The 12,189-nt window shown below is 42.8% G+C and overlaps 1 pseudogene; it reads left to right on the forward strand.

Moving 5' to 3' along the window:
• The first annotated feature begins 436 nt into the window (after positions 1-436).
• Positions 437-3,023, forward strand: LOC140632855 (bromodomain-containing protein 3 pseudogene; annotated as a pseudogene).
• The last annotated feature ends 9,166 nt before the right edge of the window (positions 3,024-12,189 follow it).

Genomic DNA, 12,189 nt, shown 5'->3' on the forward strand with positions numbered 1-12,189 from the left:
CTATTCAAATTCATTCTATCACATCCTTTTAAAAGTTAATGAGATTCATATAGTCAATGGATCTTGACAAAGGACTAGACAACACAGTGAAAGAAAAGGACAGTATTTTCAACAAATGATAATGTAAAACTGGACACCACATGCAAAAATACTGAGTCCAGACACAGACTTCACATCCTTCACAAATATAAACTCAGATCACAGTTCTAAATATAAAATGCAAAATTATAAAACCTCTGCAAGATAATGTAGGAGAAAATGCAGGTGAACTTGGGTATGGCTATGATTTTGATCCAACACCAGGGCACAATCCATGAAAGAAATAACTGATACACTGGACTCCATTAAAATTTTCTGTTCTGCAAACAGCAATGTCAAGAGAATAAGAAGACAAAGCACAGAGTTGGAGAAAATATTTACAAAAGAACCATCTAATAAAGAACTGTTATCCAGAATCTATATAGGGAGCGGAGGGACGGCCGTCGGAGCCGCCGAGGCCAAGTGCTGCCTGGCTGGGCCTACAAAGGGGATGTCAGGCCTCCAAAAGGAGCGCAGTGGAAGCGAGGGCCTCCCTGAGCCGCTGCTGTGACGGCCAGTGAGCGAGCCGCGGAGGATGTCCACCACCAGGACGGTCGCGCCCGCGGGGATCCCGGGGAACCCGCGGGAGGTCTCCAACCCCGCCAAGCCTGGCCGCAAGACCAAGCAGCTGCAGTACGCGCAGAACGTGGTGGTAAAGACGCCCTGGAATCACCAGCTCGCCTGGCCCTTCTACCAGCCCGTGGATGCAATCAAGCTAAACCTGCCCGATTACCATAAAATCATAAACACCCGATGGCTATGGGGACTATTCAGAAGAGACTAGAAAATAATTATTACTGGAGCGCCAGCGAATGCGTGCAGGACTTCCACACCATGTTTACAAATTGTTACATTTACAACAAGCCCACAGATGACACAGTGCTAACGGCCCAAGCCTTAGAGAAAATTTTTCTGCAGAGAGTGGCCCAGGTGCCCCAGGACGAAGTTGAATTATTACCCCCTGCTCCGAAGGGCAAAGGCCGGAACGCGGCGCAGGAACCCGGAGTGCAGGTGGGCAGCAAGTGGTGGCCGTGTCCTCTGTCTCCCCAGCAACCCCCTTCCAGAGCGTCCCCCCACTGTCTCCAGACGCCTGTCATTGCTGCCCCCCCTCTGCCAACCATTACCGCAAACATCACGTCGGTCCCTGCGCCCCCGCCGCCGCCCCACCCCCTCCCTCGACGCCCATCATCCATCCCTGTGGTCCCTCCCACAGCGCCTGTCGTCAAGGAAAAGGGTGCAAAGCGGAAAGCAGCCACCACGACGCCCACTCCATCCGCGAGCCGGAGCGAATCGCCGCCGCCACTGTCAGACCCCAAGCAGGCCGAGGTGGGGGCTCGGCGAGAGAGTGGGGGCCGCCCCATCGCACCGCCCTGGAAGGGTCTAGAGGACGGCGAGGTGCCTCAGCATGCGGGCCGGAAGGGCGAGCTGCCGAGCACTCGCGGCACTGTGACAGCGTCCTCGAGGAAAGGCCGTGCAAGAAGCGTGCGGCCTGCGCCTGGCCCTTCTCCAGCCGGTGGACGCCGAGGCCCTGGAGCTGCACGACTACCACGACGTCACCGAGCACCCGATGGACCTCAGCACTGTCAAGAAGACGGACAGTCGCGAGTGCCCAGACGCGCAGGGCTTCGCTGCTGACACCCGGTTCATGTTCTCCAGCTGTTACCAGTACAACCCCCAGGCCACAAGGTGGTGGCCGTGGCCAGGAAGCTGCGGCCGTGTTTGAGGTGCGGTTTGCTAAGATGCCGGCTGAGCCCGCAGCCCCCGTGCTGAGCAGGGGCGCCGAGAGCAGCCGCAGCAGCGAGGAGAGCTCGGAGGAGGAGGAGGAGGAGGAGGAGGAGGAGGAGGAGGAGGAGGAGGAGGAGGAGGAGGAGGAGGAGCGGGCCCGGCTGGCGGAGCTGCAGGAGCAGCTGAAGGCTGTGCACGAGCAGCTCGCCGCCCTGTCGCGGGCCCGGGAACAAGCCAGAGAGGAAGAAGGAGCCGAAGGGAAAGGAGGAGAAGGAGGAGGACGCGGACGAAGACGAGGACACGGAGAGGCACAAGGCCAAGTCTGAGGACGAGAAGGCCAAGGGGGCCCCGCCGCCAAGCAGGCCCAACCGAAGAGGGCTCCCGCCGAGAAGGCCGGCAGCGCGGCCAGGCCAGCAGGCAGCCGAAGCAGGGCGGCAAGCAGGCATCGGCCTCGACGACCCGGAGAGGAGGAGCAAGGCCTGCCCGTGAGCTAGGCCGAGGGCGCCAGCTCAGCCTAGACCACCCGGCTGCCCGGGGACACGGGGCTGCGGGGTCCACTTCATCCAGTCCCGGAGCCCTCGCTCAGGGACCCAGGCCTGAGCAGAGAGAGATTGACTTTGAGCCTCTGAAACCCCCCACTGTGCGGGAGCTAGAGAGATGCGTCAAGTGTTGTTGACAGGAAAAGCCAAGGGAGCCTTTCTCCACGAGCGGGAAGAAGCAGGCGGCCAAGTCCAAGGAGGAGTTAGCTCAGGAAAGGAAGGAGTCGGAGACGCGCGGCAGGACGTCCGTGGGCAGCTGAACAACAACGAGAAGCCTGCCAAGGAGGAGAAAGCGGGCTCTGCGCCCTCGGGAGGGCCGCCCGGCTCAGCAGCAGCAGCTCCTCGGTCCGGGAGCAGCAGTTCGGCGGATCCAGCTCCACTGCAGCGACTCAGACTGAGCGCTGGACTCGCACATCAGGACAAAACCAGCGAAGTCGCACCCGCCGGAACTCTGCAGTGTCCCTTGCTCTGGTTGATCTGCTGCTCTGGTTCCGCGCCTGCAGGTTTTCTTTAAAACTCAGTGTTACGGAATCCAGGGATCCCGGGTGGCGCAGCGGTTTGGCGCCTGCCTCTGGCCCAGGGCGCGATCCTGGAGCCCCGGGATCGAGTCCCACGTCGGGCTCCCGGTGCATGGAGCCTGCTTCTCCCTCTGCCTGTGTCTCTGCCTCTCTCTCTCTCTCTCTCTCTCTCTGTGACTATCATAAATAAATAAAAATTAAAAAAGATAAATAAACTCAGTGTTATGGAATCTTCCAGTTTTGGCTTTAATAGGTCTAAGATCTTTCTCGTGTGTATGTGAGGCTTTATGAGAAGGTGTGAACCCGCATAAAGCCTTCCCTTCCTTACTGAGTTGAGTTGCTTGGAGACGGCAACTTCAAACGCTGACCTGATGACCGTAGAAAACCATGTCAGATGTGATCTGAAGTTTCTTGCAAAGCCCCTTTCTTATGCCCAAGCTGGTCTGTAGCTCCAGAAAGCATTGTTTGAAAGGAAGTTTCTCTGAGATGGTACTGCACCGAAGGCTGTCAGCTTTGCAAACAGGCGATGTCTCTGTCCCCCCAGCTCAGCCCCGCGGCTGGGGTCACCTCTTGCTGCAGGGTGGGGGGACTGTGGAGGTGCTGCGGGCTCCAGTCCGGGCTTCTGCAGGGGTGGGGAGAGGCGGGTGGGCACCGAGGGAGGGGCCTCGGGAGCTCCTGGGAGGGAACACGGGGGCGCGTGTGCCACGCGCAGCTTTCCATACACTGAAACTTTTACCTCAACTGAAAAAAAAAAAGATAAAAAAAAAAAAAAACTAAAGGAGACTTTTTTGTAAGGTTCAGCAATTTTCTACGAAAATCTAATGTAAATTTCACTATCTACATGGTAAAGTTCTGCAAGGCAAGGAGACATGGGCTGCTAAGGAAACTTGGTGTTGACTAGGGGAGGATCATTGTCTCTTCTTATACTTTTCATACACACTGCTAGTATGAAAATAGAAACAAAATGGACCAGAGCGATACTTACGGGAGAAAAGAAAAAGACTTGAGAAGTTCTGACATACAAGCAAAAACAAAAACAAAAAATGCCCCTTATAGTTCTAATTTATAACTTTTAGAGTGAAGAACAATGATCTTGCAGAAAAATAAAATCCAAAGGAGCTCAAAGAAAAGGCACAGGAAAAAAAACTACTCTCTCCATAGACATCCTTGATAATGTAACTTATTGAAATTTAATCTCGAATAATCATAGAAAAATACTTTCTTATTAAATATGGATCTTATTCTCAATAGAATTTTCAAATAAGAAAAATCTTTTATTTTTTGTCTTGACTCCATAGTATATACTTTATGTTTTATTATTTATTTCTACTGACCTGAATTTCTCTAATCCAGCAACATAATTATCTACAGCAAAGATTCTTCAAAATACCATGGGTTATTTACCAGATTTTACTTGTCTACAAAAAATATATATTTTCCCCCAGTCAGTGATCAGTGACTCCATAAATGGGAAGGAATGGACTTTTTCTCCATTTCTTGGTTTTATGTCACAGTAACGATGAAACTTTTACCTCAACAACTTCTCATTCCAGTCTTTTACAATCACTTCTGTCGAGGGACTGTGTTTGTTCACTGCCAAACAGTGTCTAAATTATAACTTGAGGACAATATGAAGATGACAATGAAAATCCAGTTTACTAAGAAGAAAACAACTAGATACCCTTCTTTCTACAAGGACTTATTTATGAATATGCACTTAATAAAAAATAAGATGCTCGATAATTAACAAATTTAGGTTTATTCTGCAGTTAGGTTTATAGAAAAGAGCATAAACTGGAAAATAGTCGCTTCATTCCCCATCTTCTATTTTAGGAAGACTTTAAATCTATAATGAAGTTTAAAAATGCCAAATCTCACACACAAAAAAACACTTTCTTGAAACGTTTTTTTCACAATATATGCAGAAAAAGCACAGCCCTAAATAGAAGACCAAGACGCGCATGCACACACTCACACACACACACACACACACACACACACACACATCCACATGCTCAATATATTCACAGCAAAAAAACATAAGGGATGGGCAATTCAAGCTTTCTCCCAAAGCATACATGGGATGAAAGAAATTCCTAAATCTCAATGCAGAATAGAACAATTACTACCAGAGGGTAATGAATTAATGAAAACATGAATACAGTTACTACTGGAACTGGCTTCCGAAGCACCAACACACAAACTCATTCAAGACTCTCTTTTAGATCTCAGCTACAGAAATGCCAACCAACATTCCTATATTTAGCAGATATAGTAGTTTGAGGAAAAGCTACAATTAGTATTTTAAGTTTGAAAATGAACATCAGGGATCCCTGGGTGGCGCAGCGGTTTGGCGCCTGCCTTTGGCCCAGGGCGCGGTCCTGGAGACCCAGGATCGAATCCCACGTCGGGCTCCTGGTGCATGGAGCCTGCTTCTCCATCTGCCTGTGTCTCTGCCTCTCTCTCTCTATCATAAATAAATAAAAAAAATTTAAAAAAAAGAAAATGAACATCATAAAAATAATAAATCACTCCTTTTTCCTATATTGTTCCACCTGTCTTTGCTTAGCCTTTACTGAATCCAAATGCTAAGTATTGACTTATGTGGTTTTCCTGTGAACAGATAAAGTAGAAAATGAGAAATAGTTTAGATCTCAAAAAAAAAAAAAAAAAAGCACATGACTCAAAAGTTTGCAGGCAGAAATAAATTACAGTGATCAAAAATATTGTTTGGGAATATTAAAATATCTTTACTGTGTACAGAGTTGTTTATGAAAACTTTGGCTTTCTCATCTACATTATACCATGGAGAATAGAACAAAATAATGTAAAAATGTCCTGTTTACACAACGTAGACTTGAGAAAATGCACCACTGGTGCTATTTGATGTATGAAATCTTCATTTTCCAGTATATGGGTTATTTTCTGGGACTAAATCAAGCTCAGTGTATTTTAGTCTGAGAAAGCTAATATGTTTTCACAAAAATAGAAACTTCTGAAGAGTATCTTCATGACCATGAGAGGATTAAAAGCAAATTTCAAAATGCACTTTAAGCACAGACAAACTAGAACATTTCTATTTTGTTGCTTTGACTGTTTTTTTAACATAGTGACCCTTAAGGGAAAAAAATGGGTGGGGGGCAAGGTGGCAGGAAGATAGGCTTCATAAAATACACTTAGGTTGAATTAAAGTAGTTGTAGTTTAGTATTTTAAATAAGGAAACATTCAATTAAATAATCAAGATTCTCAATAATCTGCAAATTGCTATAACCTCTAGTTTTGAAATCCCCAATTTTTGAAAAAAATTCTTTTTTCGTGCCAAAATTGTGTTAAAACATATGTTTGGTATTCTCTTTCCTAAAAAGTTTGGAGATATTTTAGAAGCACCCAAAACCTAAATCCATGGCAAATTTAATAACTCTTTGGAGGTAAGTAATAGTCTCATCTAAAAGAAAGAGAAATCGAGTTGGGTTACAGATGCTTACAAAAATGAGAAAATTAGGATAAATTTCATTAAAAATATTAAATATCTGAAATTCTAGATTGCCAGTATTCCTTTTAAGGAGGATTTATGTTTATGAATAGAAATCCTCAGGGTGGTATTGTGTTTTTCTCCTCATAGGAAACGCCTGTTTTGTCAAGCAATTAAGGTTCTCTGTGGAGAAACTGATATGTCAGTCAGTCCACCACCAGACTCTCAGCCTAAAATCCATGGGCTTCTCTCCCTTTGCTGCAAAACAAAGACCCCTACTCTTATTCTCCTGAACTCTTTGTCTTTTCCTCAACTCAAGTGTCAGAATTTTTAACACATAGATTCATAAAAATGGGGTAAAAAAACCAATTTCTATAAATAAAACAGATCCACAGTATAACATTACCTCTGCCAAAAAATCAGACAAAGAAATAAAAATAAATACTCTAGAAATTTGGAGCTCATTTGCTAATTTTCTTTTTTTTTTAATTTATTTTTTTTCTTTTTTTTTATTTTTTTATGATAGTTACAGAGAGAGAGAGGCAGAGACACAGGCAGAGGGAGAAGCAGGCTCCATGCACTGGGAGCCCGATGTGGGATTCGATCCCGGGTCTCCAGGATCACGCCCTGGGCCAAAGGCAGGCGCCAAACCACTGCGCCACCCAGGGATCCCCTCATTTGCTAATTTTCTAACTCAATTCACTATGATCATGGGTCCATAGCCAAATCATGGTCTCCTATCCTCTTTCAACTATCTTATTAAATATAATGTGATTAAATAAATAATTACTAAAGGGAAAGGATATTCTTTTTATTTAAAAAAAAGAACATGAAGAATCACATCACCAAGATGGCAACATAGGATATTCCTGACTTCACTCCCCTCCCAAAACAAATGAACAACTATTCAAGAGCAAGACAACATTGAAAGAACCCTAGAACATGATGGTGAGGTACTCCCCACACCTCAGAGGCCAAGACAAACTGCATAGGAAGAGAAGGGGCCACACGCTGGCTGCACTTCTCCCCCCAAATCCAGGCCATTTCAGCACCAACCTGAGGTCTCAACTGAGCCTCCAATTCTTCCAGTGGGAAAAGAGAGCACAGGGGGAATAGCCAGCCCCCCAACTCAGCACTGTGGCTGCTTTGTTTGAACCCCTACTCTGATCTCATGCCTACACAGGGATTGCTGGAAAACTAAAAGGTTCAAACACTGGGATTCTAACTGTGACAAAGAATAGGAGAGAGGCTTGCAACAACTAGCATACGACCTTGGCCAACCAAGTCCATACTTGCAGTGTCCAAGTAATAATACCAACCAGCGGCTTTCCTCATTATCAGAACCAAGATGGATATATACTCTGACCAGGGAATTAGCAGAATATAGATCTTATTTATTCTGATCAAATGAATACTGTTGACCATAGAGCCAAGTTTGCCTAAGCCCAGGCAGGGAACTGAATCACAGCTCCCTTCCTCGACTGTGGAGAGTATCTTCTAGTCCAATTTGACAAGAAGGGCTGGAGAAAACTCCTGAAAGCTTTGTGACCCAATAGCAGTCAAGCTGAGAAGCTGGTAGAATTGAAGTTGCACAGCGGCCCTGTTTGGTCAGGGAACTTGGGGAATGGATCAGCCTGAGTTGAAACAACAAACAAAGAACAATAGCAGCTTTAACTGCTTCTCCCACTGCACCCAGACAGGGAATCTAATTCATAACCCTGCTCATTGTTGAATGCCATCAGTCTATCCAACCAGAGAATCTAACCAAAGCACAAGGAAAGCTCTGTAGCCCATCCAACAGCCCTACCTACAGTGGCATTTGAACAAAGAGCATAGCCTGTGGCTTCCCCAGTCTGCAGAGCAAAACCAGTGGCCTCACCTGACCAAGCAACTCAGTGCAGACACTACACTGATTCGGGTCCACCAACAATGAGCTATACAGACCCTGGTTCTATCTGCTGTCGTGCTAGGGAAGGGAAACTAATTCATAGTCTTATCTACTGCTGAATAGAGTAGCCAGTCCAGACCATCCATGAAGCCTAACCAGATTAGGAGAGAATCCAAGCAATTGTAGAGAAGCCAGGCAACTGCAAAGCCCATCCTATAGCTTTTCTTAGGGAGGGAACCAAGCTGGCAGTCCTATACAACTCTCTCAGTCACTGGAACATCTCCTATCCCTGACCTTAAAGTATGAAGCATGGCCCCATCCAAGAAAAGACCACAATAGCAGACCCCATTTGCCCAAAGAAATTACCAGCAAATGCCCAGAAACTGAAACTGAGCTGAATGGTGAAGAAGTGTCTCTGCCAAAGCAAACTTGTCAAGTATGGAATTGGAGCCCAATTACTTAAATGCACAGATTCCAACATCAGGAATCAAAGATCACACACACACACACACACACAAAAAAATCAGGTAAATAGGACACCACCAAAATAAACTCATAAAGATCCAAAAGCTAAACCTTAATAAATGGAGATCTAGGAACTGTCAGAAAGAATTCAAAGTGAACCACCTTTAGGAAGTTAGTGAACTACAAAACACACAAACACAGACACACACAGAAAAGCAAATGAAATTAGGAAAATAATGAATAATAAAAATGAGAACTTTGAAAGAGCAACCATCAAAAACAAATCCAAATATAATTCTTAGATTTGAAAAATAAGTAAACTGAAGAATTCAACAGAAAATGTCAAAAGTAGACTCAACCATGCAGAAGAGGGAATCAGTAACTTGAAAGAGAAGTCATGGAAAATAATCTAGAGGAGCAAAATGAAAAAAGAATGACAGAGTGAAAAATCCTACGGGAATTATAAATCACAATCAAAAGGAATGACATTTGCATTATAGGAATTTCCTGAAGGAGACAAGAAAGGGAGAAAGACCAGTAATGGCTGAAATGTCCCCTAATCTAGGGGAAAAAATGAACATCCAGATTCATCAGGTCCAGAGGACCTCAAATAGGATGAACCTGAATAGGGCTACACTGAGACACATTATAGTCAAACTGCCAAAAGTCAAAGACAAAGAAAGAATTTTAAGAGCAGTGCAGGAAAAAGTTACGCACAAAGGAACACCCAAAAGATTATTAACACATTTCTCACAAAAACATTTTAGTCAAAAATCAAAACAAAACATTTTAATCAAGGAATGGGATGACATACTCAAACTATTGGAGGAAAATAACTGTCAACCAAGTATTATTCTATATTGGCTAAACTGTCCCTTGAAACAAAGCAAGGATAAAGACTTCCCTGAGCAAATAACCAGTAAAGGAGTTCCTTATCACTATATCTACCTTACAAAAGATGCTAATGGAAGTTCTTTAAGTAAAGGAACAATAATTATCACAAAAACATAAAAAGATAGCAAAAATCTCAGTGGTAATGGTAAACATACAGTCATATATTCTGCAATATGGTAACAGGGATAGTAAATTCACTTAAAACTCTAGCTAAAGTTTTAAAAAATGTACTAAAAATAACTATGTTAATCTGTTATTACACAATGTAAAAGCGATAACCAAAAAGGAGGAGAGGGAGTAAAAGTGTAAAGGTTATCAATTTTATCAAAGTTGTATCAGTTTAAAATGAGGTGTTATAAGTTTAAGATATTATATGTAAGCCTCATTGTAATTACTAGGAAAATCCTTTAGTAATTACATAAAACATAGATAGGAACTCAAAGCACAATGATACCAAAAGACATCAAAACACACCCTAAAAAAGTAACAGGTTTAAATAAGAAATAATGGGTGTACAAAATAACCAGAAAATAATGAACAAAATGGCAATAGTAAATCCTTATCTATAAATAATTACTTTAGTTGTAAACAGATTTCTTCAATTAAAAGCCACAAAATGGCTAAATGGATTAAAAACCATACCCAACATTATGGTGCCTAAAAAAGACTCACTTTACCCTCAAAGACACACAGAATAAAGGGATGAAAAAAGACGTTTCAAGCAAATGGCACTAAATTACTGGCACTAAATTTACTTACATTACATGTATTATAAAAACGATATGAGATAAAGAAGGTTATTATATAATGAGAAAATGGCCATTGCTTTAATAAGATAACAACAACTGTAAATATTTTGTGCATAACGTTGGAATACCTGAATATATATAAGGCAGAAACTGACAAAGCTCAATACTGAAATCAACAGTAATGCAATGGATAGATCATCCAGAAAACCAATCAGGAAACAGTATACCTAAAAAACATTACAGACCAAACAGACCTAACACATACATAGAACATTCTCTTCAACAATGGCAGAACAGATATTTTTATCAAGCAGGCAGGGAATACTTTTTTAGAACAGACCATAAACTTTGCAATAAAACAAGTCTTAGCAAACTCAGGAAGACTGAAATTACACCAAATATCTTTTTTGACTACCGTGCATGAAATTAAAAATCAATCCCAACAGGAAAGCTGGAAAACTCATGACCATATGCAAATTAAATAACACTCTCCTTAAAACCATTTGATCAATTGATAGTTAAAGGAGAAATAGAAAAGGTTTTTTTATTTTTTATTTTTTGAGACAAACAAAAATGAAAGTACAACATACCAGAACTTGTGGGCTATAATAAAAGCAATTCTAATTGGAAGTTCACAGCAATAAACATCTACATTAAGAAGCAAAAAAAGATCCTAAATAAGTAACCTAAGTCTCTAAGCCTTAAGGAACCAGAAAAAGTGGAACTGAGTCCAAAATTAGAAGAAATAAAAATGAAAGTAAACATAAATGAAATAGAGAATAGAAAAACAATAGAAAGGAATAGCCAAAGTAAGAGCTGGTTCTTTGAAAAGATAAATAAACCCTTAGGCAAACCCTTACGTACACTAACAAAGAAAAGGCAAAGGACCCAAATCAATAAAATTATAAATGTAAAAAAGCACATTACAAGTGATACTACAGAAATACAAAGACCTTAACAATATACCAATATACTACACAACATAGAATAAATGAAAAAAATTATCTGAAATGCACAACTTACCAAGAATGAATCAGGAAAAATTAGAAAATGCAACTAGACCATCTACTAGTTAGATGATTGAATAAGTAATCAAAAATGCCCCAAGGGGGAATAAACATTGTTAAAATGACCACAGGACGCAAAGCAATCTACAGATTTAATAAAATCTCCATCTACCAACAGCACTTTTCACAGACCTACATAATCCTAAAATTTGTATGGACCCACAAAAAACCCCAAAGAGCCAAAGCAATCTTGAAAAAGAAAAACAGAACTAGAAGTAGCACAATCCCAGATTTCCAGTTATATTGCAAAGCTGTAGTAATGAAAATCATATAGTACTGGCACAAAAATAGGCACATGGATCAAGAACAGAACAGAGGGCCCAGAAATAAGCCTGCAGTTGTTAGGTTAATTAATCTACAACAAAGGAGGCAGGAATATGCAATGGGAAAGAGTCTCTTAACTAAAAGGTTCTGGGAAAACTGGACATTGAGAGCTTGTTTGGAGGTTCTAGCAGGGGAGCGCAGCTACTCGTGTACCCTTGACCGAAGATCGGTCCTCCTCTATCGGGGATGGTCGTCGTCTTCCACCGAGCACCCAGCTTCGGGAGGGACGCACATGGAGCAGTGAGAGAGGAAGGGGACACCCGCCTAGCCAGCCAGATCGCCGATCAACCCTGGTGATCAATGGGGTGACAGGTGTCGCAGCCAGATCGCCCTCACATCCAACAGCTACAAGCAAATGAATGAAGTTGGACCTACACCATACACAAAAATAAACTCACAATGGATTAAGGACCTAATTGGGAGACTTGAAACCATAAAAATCCCAGAAGACAACATATCTGATATCAGC

This window comes from Canis lupus, chromosome 5 (genome assembly GCF_048164855.1).
Source record: "Canis lupus baileyi chromosome 5, mCanLup2.hap1, whole genome shotgun sequence".
NCBI lineage: Eukaryota > Metazoa > Chordata > Mammalia > Carnivora > Canidae > Canis > Canis lupus.